Source organism: Mastomys coucha, unplaced genomic scaffold (assembly GCF_008632895.1).
Source record: "Mastomys coucha isolate ucsf_1 unplaced genomic scaffold, UCSF_Mcou_1 pScaffold7, whole genome shotgun sequence".
Classification (NCBI taxonomy): Eukaryota; Metazoa; Chordata; class Mammalia; order Rodentia; family Muridae; genus Mastomys; species Mastomys coucha.
The window spans coordinates 11,294,867-11,306,531 of record NW_022196913.1 but is presented as its reverse complement, the minus strand read 5'-3'; the positions used below and the strand labels follow the sequence as shown (position 1 = coordinate 11,306,531).

The 11,665-nt window shown below is 39.3% G+C and overlaps 1 long non-coding RNA gene across 10 annotated transcripts in view; it reads left to right on the top strand.

Moving 5' to 3' along the window:
- LOC116082415 overlaps positions 1 to 11,665 on the top strand; it is a 25,362-nt gene that overhangs the window by 11,591 nt on the left and 2,106 nt on the right. For 4 of the 10 annotated variants that reach the window (XR_004115292.1, XR_004115291.1, XR_004115285.1 and 1 more), the window contains exon 3: positions 9,305 to 9,456. The exons of the other annotated variants lie outside the window; for them this stretch is intronic. This is a non-coding gene — a long non-coding RNA (uncharacterized LOC116082415). The remainder of the gene's footprint in view (positions 1 to 9,304; positions 9,457 to 11,665) is intronic. 10 annotated transcript variants of the gene reach the window in all.

Here is an 11,665-nt window from a genome sequence, read left to right as displayed (position 1 = left end):
AAAAAAAAAAAAAAAAAAAAAAAAAAGAAAAGCTGTACCTCTTTCTATATATATTGTATATATATATACATATATATATATATGTATATATACACACACACACATATATATGTATGTATATATATATGTATATATATACATACACACACATGTATATATATTCTTTGGAGCAATATGCAGGCACTAGCCTCATTTTAAAATTATATTATTGTATTTCTGTCTTCTTTTTGTTTGTGTGTCGTAATGGGAGCTTTTTAAATATTTGAGATATCAATTCCCAAATATTTGATTAAAGACTTTTTCCTTTTCTGGTTTCTTGTCTTTCTCGTTTCTTGCTTTTTAAATTTTATTTAGTTATTCATTTTTACTCTGTGTGTGTTTACTTGTTCCCACTATTTCTGGTATCATGGCCAACGATACCAGAAGTAGTAGGCAATACTCATTGCTGTCATCAAGTAGTGTAAATTTCTCCTCCTGTTTTCTTCCATTGTTTTGCCCTTTGGGGTGATGTGTTTAAGTTTTTAATCTGTTTTTGTGTGGGTGGCGGAATTGTATGTGGACTAGGATCATGGTCTGATGTTATTCTTTAGTGTTGCGTATATTCACTTTTTCTACATCACTTACTGAATGTCTCTATTTTCTCCTTGCACATTTTTGATGGTTTACTAGACATTGACTGTATCTAACAGATTTATCTCTGGACACTTTATTGTGTTGCATTAATCTCTATGTACCTCTAGCACCGAGGTGGGGGAAACATGTAGATCCAGAGAGGTCTCTGGGTATCTATCCTAGTTTATAGAGGCCTGGACTTACAGGTGTGTGCTACCACACCCTCCTTGATCTTTGATATCCTTAACTTCTTCTTGGTTTGTCAATAACCATCATGTGGCCCTGAGCAAGTCATTAAGATTCAAATCGTTCCAGGTTGATTGTGCTTCACTGATTAAATCACAAAGGCCAAGTTAGTTACACAGCTAATGAGATATCAGGGAGGGTACCTGAAGTTCCTTAGATGAAAGCCAGGAGAAGCGTGAGCCCTTCCTGTCATCACTCCTGTAAGTGAAAAACCCTTTTCCACAGAAGGTCATGCACTTGTGAACTGAGTCACACTGTGAAGGAGGGGATTAAACTTGCAGAGCCAGGGGCTTACTGCATGATCACATGTTTTAACTAGCCAAGATCTGAAGGAACATAGGGCCCTGGACAGGTTACAGCAGGATCTCAGAGCTCCTGGTTTTTCCAGAATTCCCTGAAAAGCCTCACCAGGCCTTAAAGCACATATCAATTCCAAAAAGGTCTCAGCTTGAAGGCTACCTGTCGTCTGTGGGTGGACAGAGCACACAGAGAATGCTTGAAGAATGTCTCAGACCTGGTCCATCCTCCTCTTTCTTCTATGCCCTTCATTCTGTTCCTCAGCTCTGCCCACTTCTAAGCAGCCATTGCTAGGTCAGAACTATTGTGGTGTTCTAAGCAAAAAGGGCTTTATGGAATCTGAACCCTACTACGAAAGCTGGTGACTGATGTTTTCCTCATTGTTCGGAAAGGAGTTATACACAGCAGGAGTTACTATCAACAAAAAAGAATCTTCCTGGTGGAGGATCCTTTACTCAAATCAAGCACCCACCTTCTCATCCATAGAGCCACAGACCCCACTTTCTGCTGGAATGAGGAACATCTCAGAAACTTGTGCATTCCACACCATTTTCCCCTGCCTCCCATGGCCTCATACAAATATAGAATTCAGTGGGGTTGAAAAACAGCCTTTCTCTTATCAGAGAGAATGTTTAACATACTTGACTTAAAATTATGTTGGAAGATGTCAAACCCTAGAGCTTCACAAATGAGCCCACTCTGACGTGCTGTGGGATGGGGGAACATCAAAGAGACATGGTTTTCCAAATTGCTGTCGAATATGACATTCCAAGTGTAAGGAGGGGAGATTAAAATAGGATTTCATTTGCAATAGCATTTGGGCTCTGCTCTGCATTGTTGAATACTTAATCCAGTGAGTAAGTTGGTTTACAGAGAACTAAGATGGCTCTTTAACTACTAATTCACCCCACTAGCAATATAGCTGTCTTTAAGGAAAAGCTCTGTCAGGGAGTCATTCTAGACTCCTGTAAGGAAACCAGTCTATTTCATACTAGACCAGAAGAGTTGTAAACTACCCTACTTCTAAAAAGAATTTGTCAACATATATGAAAATCTTAAGTCTGGAACAAAGCATTAAATAAATTGTGAGTGTGAGTGTTTGTGTGTGTGTGTGTGTGTTGGATATGGGTACATGTGTATTGTGTTGTATGGAGGGCAGAGACCATCCATGGGTTTCATTCCTCTAGGCTCCACAGTTTCTGTGTTTTGAGAGAGGGTTTCTCATTGAGCCTGGGGCTCCCTGATTGAACTAGACTGGCCAGCTAGTAAATTCCATCCATCTCTACCTGCCCAGTAGTGCACACCACCACGCCTCTCCTCTTCTATAGTGCTGGAGGCTAAACTCATACACTCAGTCCTACACGACAAGCACTTTTCCATTGAGCCATCTCCCCAACCCCTTGTTTGGCTTTATTATATTGCTGTAATTGTTTTTAATACTATCAGCATCACTGTTATTAATTTGCAACTTGTAAAACCTGTGAATTGATATGAACACAAGAGAACAGAACTCCACCACCCTATGCTTGGCCCAACCATTCTCAAACGTCAACTTTTCTCTATCCATAGAGCATGGAAGAAGTGGATTTTAGGGTTTTCTTTCCACACGCATTCCAAACTGTTGTATGGTCTTTTTACCTATTAACTGAACTTCTCTTATTTTGATCTAATTAAATTGTATTTAAAAGAATAGGGATATCTATTAATGGGTAAAAACCTAAACAACACATAAACACCACCTCTAATATCTTTCTTTACAGTAAGGAGAGTATGTGTTCTCTGGAAAACTATCCTTTCTTTGTAGCTTGGTGACAATACCTGTTTATTTGTGCTATGAAAAATGATGTTTATCTTTTGAAAGCTGGTATCATGTATCTTACTTAGCCTTTTATAATTCCTTTCTTATACTCCTAATGAGACAGGTAATTTTAAGTTTTGTTTTTTTTCTGTGTGTATGTCCATAATCACATGTGAACAGTGATCAAGGAAGCAAAAAGAAATGGGGATGTGGAAAGCAGAGAATCTAATCCCCTAGAACTGGATTTTCAGATGTTTGTGAGTCACCATGTGGGTGCTGAGACTCAAATGTTGGTCCACTGGAGGGACAGCTATTTCTTATAACCACTAACAATCTCTTCAGCACTAGGATAGGCAATTTAAATACCCATTTCCAATGTGAAAGAAGTGATTCTACTGTTTGCCCAAGAATACATATATTTACGCAAGGTATCGAGTTAAACTCTGATAATGTTTCAATGTGAAAACTAAATCTGAGGTATGAATTATACTTCTGGTAATTTTGAAATCAAAATCAAGAAAAATAGTCATACTAATAGTTATAATTGTATTAATAAATTTGCTATTAAACTAACTTGACAACATAACTTACCTGATATATGTTATTACTAAACTGCCTGTCAATAAATAAAATTTATTTAAATTAATATGTACACAGTAGAATGTAAATAATCAATGCATTTTGAAACAGACTTCTACTTTCACCACCGCTGGACTATTAAATAAACTATGGTAAATACACTATATTATTTCTTTTAAAATTGGAAATAAACAAAAACTTTGAAATGTGCAGTTTTGGTTATAGAACCATGGATTCATTTAATAAGGTTGTGGTAAGGGAGGTTTGACACATTGTTAGTTAACATAGAATATAGTGTGGACTTTCATAGAATGTGTGTATTAAAATTGTGGAATTTAACAGCATTCTCTCTGCCTGCCTGTCTATCTCTCTCCCTTTCTGTGTGTCTCTCTCCCTCTCTCTGTGCATGTGTGTGTTTCTGTCTGTCTGTCCTCCTCTCTCTCTCTCTTTGTGTGTCTGTGTGTCTCTCTGTGTCTGTATCTGTCTGTTTTTGTGTCTGTCTTTGTGTCTGTCTGTCTGTCTGTCTGTCTGTGTATATGTCTGTTTGTTGATTTATGCACATGCATATGGAGGCCAGAGATCAACGCAGGCATTATCGTTCAGAAGATACTCACCCTGTTTTATGAGATAGGATCTTAGACTGGCTTGCTGTCACCTTTGACCCCTATCCTCACCACAAAACTTAATAGACCAAGTCAATATTTTTCATGGTCAAATTTTCAACACCAGTCCCAAATCCAGGATCTTCCATTATTTCACTCTGTCCTATCTATGATGACATTCATTGTTTACTTTTGTAGCAGCAACTGTTTGCTAGTGTCATTCTCAAGCATGCTGAACAGCCTTGCTGAGTTCCAGGCCACATGATAATAAAACCTAAAAGCTTTAGAGTACAAATTATTTATTGGAAGCTAATTTCCAGTTAATTTTTTATAAAATTACAGTTTACAACCTAATTCCATCTGGTTTTATTTTAACAAAATGCTTCTGTTTCTCAAATTACAGTATGTTTTCTACTCTAGATGCATTGTTTCCTTGATTAACAGAGCCAACATCATACCCAGAAACCTTTTATCTGGACCTAGGTACACAAAATACACACACACACACACACACACACACACACACACATATGTATAGACACATACATAAATATATGGTATATAAATATACACATATATGCACCAATATATACACCCATGTGCACACATATACAGACATAGATATACACACATTTATATGTCCATGTGCACAAATATACAAGATATAGATATACACACATATTCATATATGTACCTATAATGCATACATGAATACATGTATGTATACTCATATACTTAGACATATACATAAACATGCATGTATACAAATACATACTTACAAGTGCACACATATTCAGGGACACATATAAAGACACATATATACGGACCTAGAGAATATCATCCTGTTAGGTAACCCAATCACAAAAGCACACACATGGTATGCATTCTCTGTTAAGTGGATATTAGCCTAGAAGATAGGAATACACAAAGTACAATCCACAAACCACAAGAAACTCAAAAAGAAGGAAGTGTGGATACTTTGTTCCTTCTTAAAAGGGGGAACAAAATACCCATGGAAGGATTTTTCAGAGACAAACTATGGAGCAAAGACTGAAGGAAGGACAATCCAGAGACTGCTCCACCTGGCAATATTTCCCATATTCAGTCATCAAATCCAGACACTATTGTGAATGCTAGCAAGTGCTGACTGACAGGAGCCTGATATAGCTGTCTCCAGAGAGGCTCTGACAGTATTCAACTAATTCAGAAATAGAGGCTCACAGCCATCCATTGGACTGAGCACAGGGTCCCCAATGAAGCAGCTAGAGAAAGGACCCAAAGAGCTGAAGGGTTTGCAGCCCCTTAGGACGAACAACAATATGAACTAACTAGTACCTTCAGAGCTCCCAGGGACTAAAACTCCAACCAAAGAGTATACATGGTGGGACTCATGGCTCCAGCAGCATGTGTATAGCAGAGGATGGCCAAATTGGTCATCAATGGAAGGAGAGGATCTTGGCCCTGTGAAGGTTCTATGCCCCAGTGTAGGGGAATTCTAGGGCCAGGAAGTGGGAGAGGGTGGGGTGGTGAGCAGGGGGAGCAGGAGGGTGGGGAGGGAACAGGGGATTGTTTTAGTTTTTTGTTTTTTTTAAATTTTTTTCTTATTTTATCTTCTTTTTCTTTTAGAGGGGAACCTGGGAAAGGAGATATTGTAAATAAAGAAAACATCTAATAAAAAAATTTTAAAAAAGTCACATATATACATGCACACTCATAAGTACACATTAATACATATATAATTATATATGTACACATATGCAAACACACACATGTACACATGTATGCAAGCATACATACAAACGTGCACATCCCCCCCCACACACACAAACACACATGATTTCTCCAATACAACTTACTTGAGGTGACTTAGCCAGATGTTTGTCTTCATCACTGGCCATGTTCTACATTCTCATTCCCTGTTTACTTGTTTCTTTCTATTATTCAGGGGTGCGTTTGCATATTGAGTATTCACAGGCTCCTTTAGAGGAATACAATTCCCTTCTGAAAAAGGTCACCACTAGAGGACAGCAGCCTTCATTTTATCCTTCCACTCCACTCTAAACTCTGGCTTCTAGTTGGACTGGTGCTGAGGAAACCATCAACACTTGACTTCTGGAGTTGTCTTCACCACCAACTGTGGCTTAGATATGGGCTTATGGGCTGAAGTTTAGTCCTCACTCTGTGTGTGTGCGTGTGTGTGTGTGTGCGTGTGTGTGCTTGTGTGTGTGTATGTGTGTGTGCGTGTGTGTGCGTGTGTGTGCGTGTGTGTGCTTGTGTGTGTGTGTGTATGTGTGTGTGCGTGTGTGTATGTGTGTGTGTGTGTGCGTGTGTGTGTATGTGTTTGCACATGCTACAGTGTGTCTGTAGAACTTAGAGGTCAACTTTCCTGAGTGGGTTTTTTCCATTTACTCTGTGGATTCCAGAGATTTTAACTCAAATAGTCAGGCTCGGAAGCAATACCTTTGTCTACTGAGCTGTCTCCTCAGTCCAGTTACCACATTCCTGACTATGTAAAAGTGTGTTGTTGGTCTCTGGTAGTGTGTTAACTGGTGATGCAGAAGCACTTAGTTGTGAATCTCATCTTTGGCATGAATTCATAGGTTCCATTTTCCACAGTGAATCCCTGTAGTTCCAGGGATACTCTGAGACATCACCAGGACTTTCTGCTGATAAGGCTACATCATCAAACAAAGACACTCGATTTGGTTCCGTGTAATAATAACCAGGCAGTAGACTCACAGAGACTTGCGTGTTTACCTTCCATTTCTAACTTTTCATGCTGCTGAGTACTTATATGAATCCATCATGGTGACTACTGTTTTTTTTTTTTTTTTATGAAAAGAGAACAATATGGTAGGTCTTCTTATTCATGGTAATTTCACCTTTACAATGCCTAGGTCCTGAGTCTGTTTTCTTAGCTGATCACAAGTTCACAGCTATCCTCTTATGAGCATATAAACTGAAGAGCCAACCTATAATCAAATATACAGATACATGAGCTGAATGTGATTTTAATCAGTTGCTATAATATTACATTTCTGACTTTGAAAAGTACCTGTGTTATTAAACCTCTTCACTTTTATGGATGGAGGGTAATTTGCTTCGGATTAAAGTCAAAACAATGAAACTGCTTATGGAAAAATGACCTTTCTTGTCTTTACAAGTATCAGCTACATTCTTAAGGAAGCAAACCCAGCAGGGATTCCATTTAACTAACTGACTGAATCCGCAAAGCATAAAGACAGCACTATTTATTTTAATTACTCTAAGCCAACGTTATCCCATCACTGGAAGCCCCTGAGTTTTCATGAAGTCACTTTGCTGAGATAACATTTGTTGTACCCATGAGGTGACATTAGCTTTTGATGGTCTTTTTTTAAATCCAAAGGTTATATTTCCACTTGTATAATTTATAAGAAGATTTGATTGTGATTTAATCTCCTGAGCAGCAAATATGGAGGATCTCCTTTAAATCTTCCCTCCACTTCTCAGGAGGGCTGGACACATGTGGTATATGTTTTTGTTTCTTGCTGCCACAAAGGGCCCGGTATCTACTTAAGGCTTTCAATAACCTTGTGTATGTTATTTATACTTAACCATATATATGTTTTAAAAGCAAGAGTTATTACAGCTTTGTTAATATTTAAGGAATCACTTGGTTAACATGCATAGCTATATATATTAACATGTTATAAAAATACAAAAATTAAACCAGTAAAATTTGTAGCAGGGACAAGTGAAGGTATCCATAGGAAGGATACATAGGCCGAAATAGATTGGCAGTGCTGTGTGCTTCTGAGCTCTCAGACACATATCCATGGATTCAGCCTCTTAAGGAGGTATGCTTATAAAACATTCACTGGTTGTTTTATCCTGCAAATTAGAACAAGGTAGTTCTGGCTCTGAGTGAAGATAAAAATAGATCTCCTCTCATGCTCTCTTTTTTTCTAGTTAAATATAATTTCTTTGTGTTAAGTGCTATGAAGCCTCTGGATTCCATCTTGTAAGTTAAAGTCTTGGTTTCACAGTGACTGACAGAAGACATGAGGTTCCTGGATGGGAGGTAAAGGATGGCTTATCCTTCCCTGCAGTGTCATATGCCTAACATCATCATTTGTTTCTATGTTGGTTCCTGAAAACATAGTTCCTATATGCTGGGAAAAGAGGATCAGATAATATCAGAAACAGCATTGATGGTACCACAAATAAACAACCAAAAGATTAGGAATGCCAAATCTTTTAAGAAGGGTCGTCAGCATGCCTGCTTTTTCCTCCAAGGATGCAGGAAATCTTGCCCATTTCCTATTAAAGCCAGCCATTACCTTCTTTCTCAGCTAGGATATTGCTGTGGTAGAACACCATGATTAAAAGTAACTTGGAAAGGAAAGAGTTTATGTCTGCTTCCAGATCTCAGATCACATTCCATTGCTGAGGAAAGCAGCCGCAGGCAGGAATCTGGAGGCAGGAGCTAAAGCAGAAACTATGGAGGAACTGTTGCTTGCTGGTTTGCTCTTCATAGCATTATCAGACTCAAGACTATGAAGATTCCTTCGGAGGACTGAAGACAATGAAGTTGTTCAAGAATTTAAATGCCTTTTATATCCTTTAGGATATAGAGTTTATTCTACCATATTATTGACAAATTTCTAAATATCCCCACTACCAGGGAAGAATCCATTCAGATACTTGTTAAATGTGATAGAGAAGACTTTATTTAAGATGACATATTGCAGTGAGGATGTTGTCATAGGTGGAGGGGACTGTGCTTAACTTCAAATACAAGAAATATTGAGAATCCACTGCCAAGAGGGAACAGTGACTGAGAAAAAACTGACAGGAGAGCATGTAGGGATAACCAGGTTTTAAAGGAGTTGTTGAAAGTGGGTTATGTTGTTCAGGTATTACCTTGGGGTGGGGTGGGGGTGGGGTGGGGTAAGGAACGAAAGGGTTTGATTAGATGTGGTAGATGACAAGATATTAAGGTAGGGGACTCTCTTATCTAGGTGATCCAATATGAAATGTAGAAACTCTAGCTAAAGTAACATTTAGGTTCTGGTTCATTCCTATCTACAATTTCACAAATGGATGGTGACAGCAATGTACTTATGTGGCATTTTCAAAAGTAATTTCCTAACTATTATCTTCCTGGCTTCTTTCTGTACTTCTCTAGTCTTTGATAAGGCATTCCCGTTTTTATAAGGGAAGAAAGCCAGGCACATTCGAAACATTAGAGATTGGAGAAAAAAATGCCACACATGGACTCCTGTGCCTTGGAGAGGAATCTTAGGTGTTGATACATTTCCTCCTGGAGGAAGGACGAAGGTAATAAGACTTGGGAAGGAACGGAAGCCTGCAAGACTCTTAAAGCTCATGGAATGTGGAAGATTCAGAAAGCCCCTGCCCTAAAGTTAGTTAGTGATTGTCAACCACGGAGGAAAATGAGCAGCGTTGCTTTGGTGGGGCTGCTTGAAAGTTGCTCAGGGAGCTTGTATTATAAGCTGTTTTAGTAAATTGGCATGTGCTGTGTAAGTTCACTGTGTTGCCTTGTGCCTCACTTTAACCCCAGGCAAGTTTGTCTTAGAGTATCCTCCAAGGCCCTTTGCCCAGGAACAAGATGGCCTAGTGGCCCTATGGGTAAAGGAACTGAGACCAGTGAAAGAGTTAATGGTACAACTACCATATCCTTGAGAATAGAAGAGAATGCAGCTGGGATGTAAGCTATAAGCCAGGCACATTCCCAAAGCAAGAGACTTAGCCACTATTTATCCTATGATACAACAACACTCATGATGGAAATGGTTGATTAGAGTGATTATCAGAAGATGTTCTGTCTGGGATCCTTTTTATTGGTCAGGTTGCCAGGTGAATCCTTCCCTGGTTGTTTCTGCTGTGTTGTTTAGGTGTCTGCTCCGATGCTGATGCTCTATGATCTTACTTCTGCTTACCGTTTAATTCTTTTACTCACACTGACTGTATGCTTAATGAACTCTCTCCTAAGGCAAAACCACAGCTTTGAGGATCATTCTCCATATGGAAACAAAGCTCCAGGGAGGCAACTTCGTAATTCTGCACTCATGCTGTGCTGGATTTCCCAGTGATGTGGCTTTCAGTTATGCACACTTCTTTAAGTAACTCAAAAGCTCATTGGTTCACTGAACTAAAGTTGAGTGGAGCTGTTTCTTTTGCCAGTGGCCTTTCTGGAGTGAATAGACATTTGTTCAAGTGTCCCAGAAAATGTCATGTAGCAGCTCGGAACCACACACGCTCAGTCTGTTTGGATGTCATTTCAGCCCCTCAGGCATCTTTCCCACCGTGTATGTGCTGTTGCTTGGGATTCGCTTAATAGCACTTGCACCTTATAGCTAGGGAACACCACTCACTGTTTGTCAGGATTGCTCAATACATATGGCCGACAGAGAACATATTCAAAAGTTAAGCAGATTTACTTCACAAATTTACTTCTTAGTTTCTGTCAACTGTAAGGCAAAGTTCGTGATGGTTTTGTGACTGTCCTTCTAATGTGCATTTGTATAATGATGCCATTATATGCTCTTCTCTGCCTACATAGGTACAAGATAATCTGAGATTTAGAGGCAGCAGTTTGGACCTTGGTCCTGTGTGACCAAATGCTTTACTGTCTAACGTAACATGTGGAAACCAATCAATTTTTTTTCTTTAAAGCTAAGACAGGGGCTGGTAAGATGGTTCGGAGGGGAAGAGCACTGACTGCTCTTCGGAAGGTCATGAGTTCAAATCCCAGCAACCACATGGTGGCTCACAACCACTCAAAATGAGATCTGACGTCCTCTTCTGGTGCATCTGAGGACAGCTACAGTGTACTTACATATAATAAATAAATACATCTTTAGCCAGGCAGTGGTGGTGCACACCTTTAATCCCAGCACTTGGGAGGCAGAGGCAGGTGGATTTCTGAGTTCAAGGCCAGCCTGGTCTATAAAGTGAGTTCCAGGACAGCCAGGGCTATACAGAGAAACCCTGTCTCGAAAAACCAAAAAAAAAAAAATGCTAAGACAGGAAGCAAATGTTGCTTGAGAAAATTTAGCTTCAGCATCATACAAACCTCAGTACTGGAAAGCGAGCTGAAATCAACTTACCTGTGCATCTAAGGAGCTCGGTGTTCCAACAAAGTCCTGTTACAGCTTACACTCGGGATTCTGTAGAGAAGACAAGAAAGGCAGGAGTCAGGAACAGCAGAGTACAAATGGAGGGTTCATGGTCACTCTGGCTCATCCTTGTGCAGCTCTTAACTCCATTGTTGATAGCATATGCTATAAGGTGGCTAGAAGGGTGAATAGTTTCACCTCTGGAGGTTTTGGCAGCATATGATGCACCAGAGCACGAGCAGAATAATTATGGTAGATTTGGGAGATTTTAGGGGACACACACAGTTTCCTTTTCCCTTGCATCTATCCTTCCTTTCTCTGTTTCTTTGTGTCTGTCTCTGTGTCTGTCTCTCCTTTCCCTCTCTGTCTTGCTCCCATCTTTCTTTTTCTTGTTTTTTTTTTTTTTT